We start from the raw sequence: 2,206 nt of genomic DNA, 5'->3' as shown, positions 1-2,206 counted from the left end.
CATTTTAGTCGGGTGGTACGAAAATCGCCAGAAATGTCCAGATGAAATTGAGGACCAGGAGACTCTTATAGCATTCTTCTGCTAAATTTATAAATGTGTTTGGTTCCTTATCAGATTTCAAACACTTTCCAACGTCTTGTTCGAAAATACGGATTTCGGTCCATTTTTGTCGGGTTGTAAGAAAATCGTGAAAAGTCCAAACGAAATCGAGGATTGAGATACCCTTATAACATTCTTCTCCTAAATATATAATAGTGTTTCTGGTTCCGCATCAGATTTCAAACCATTCTGCTGAGGAGTTTTAGGAGGTTTAGAAGAATAATGAGGAGTTTTAGGAGAAGATTGTTAAAAGGGTCTATCGGTCCTCAATTTCACCTGCATTTTTTGGGCGATTTTCGTACCACCCTTTACAAAAATGGACCAAAATCAATGTTTGATATCTGATGCGGAACCCGAAATACTGTTATATATTTAGGAGAAGAATTCTATAAGGGTCTCCCGGTCCTCGAATTCATTTGGACTATTCGGGTGATTTTCGTACCACCCGAAAAAAATGGACCGAAATTCGAATTTTCGAACAAGACGATGGATACTGTTTGAAATCTGACGCGGAACCTGAAACACTGTTATAAATTTAGGAGAAGAATGCTATCACGGTCTCCCGGTCCTCTATTTCATCTGGACTTTTCGTACCACCCGACAAAAAATGGAACAAAATCCGTATTTTCGAACAAGATGATTGCTAGTTTTTGAAATCTGAGGTGGAACCCGAAACACAATGATAAATTTATGAGAAGAATGCTATAAGGGTCTCTTGGTCCTCGATTTCATCTCATCTTTTCAGGCGATTTTCGTGCCACCCGACAAAAATAGACCGAAATTCTTATTTTCAGACCAGACGATGGCTAGTGTTTGAAATCTGGCGTGAAACCCAAAACACAGTTATAAATATTGGTGAAGAATGGTACAAGGGTCTCCCAGTCCTCGATTTCATTTGGACTTTTCTGGAAATTTTCTTACAATCAAACTAAAATGGACCGAAATCAGTATTTTCGAAAAAGACTGGCGAGTGTTTGAAATCTGACGTGGAACTCGAAACACAATTATAAATTTTGGAGAAGAATGATATAAGGGTTTCCCGGTCATAGATTTCATCTCGACTTTTCTGTCGATTTTCGTACCACTTGACTAAAATGCACCGAAATCCGTATTTTCGAAAAAGACGATTGTTAGTGTTTGAGATCTGACGCGGAACCCGAAAAACAATTATAAAGACTTTTCGGGCGATTTTCGTACCCCTCGCCAAAAATAGACAAAAATCTGTATTGTAGGACCAGACGATGGCTAGTATTGGATTTCTGACACGAAATCCAAAACATTGTTATATATTTAGGAGAAGAATGCTTTAAGGTTCTCCAGGTCCTCGATTTCATCTTGACTTTTCGGGAGATTTTCGTACCACCCGACTAAAATGGACCGAATCCGTCTTTTCAAGCAAGACGATGTGTTGGGTTTGTATCCTGACGCGGAATCGGATACGCAGTTATAAATTTAGATGAAGAATGTTTTAAGGGTCTCTTGGTCGTGGATTTCATTTGGACTTTTCAGGAAATTTTCCTACCCCTCGACAAAAATAGACCTAAATCTGTTTTTTCAGACCAGACGATGGCTAGTGTTTGAAATTTGACGCGGAACCTGAAACACAGTTTTAAATTTATGAGAAGAATGCTTTAAGGGTCATTTGGTCCTCGATTTCATCTCGACTTTTTATGCGATTTTCGTAGCACCTGACAAATATGGACTAAAATTCGTATTTTTGGACGAGACGATGGATAGTGTTTGAAAATCTGACCCAGAAACAAAAAGGATCAAAATCTATATTTTCGAACTAGACAATAGCAAGTGTTTGAAATCTGCCACAGAACCCGAAACAATGTTATAAGTTTATAACTTATAGCCCTCGTTTGATCCGGAAATACTGATTACAGTCCATTTCTGTGGGGTGGTTTGAAAATCGCTCAAAAAGTCCAGATGACATCAAGGACTGGGAAACCCTTATAGCATTCATATCCAAAATTTATAACTTTGTTTCGGGTTCTGCGGCGGATTTCAAACACTTGCTATTGTCTAGTTCGAAAATATAGATTTTGGTCCATTTTTTTTCTGGGTCAGATTTTCAAACACTATCCATCGTCTCGTCCAAAAA

This window comes from Cicer arietinum, chromosome 5 (genome assembly GCF_000331145.2).
Source record: "Cicer arietinum cultivar CDC Frontier isolate Library 1 chromosome 5, Cicar.CDCFrontier_v2.0, whole genome shotgun sequence".
Classification (NCBI taxonomy): Eukaryota; Viridiplantae; Streptophyta; class Magnoliopsida; order Fabales; family Fabaceae; genus Cicer; species Cicer arietinum.
This window is presented reverse-complemented; position numbering follows the sequence as displayed.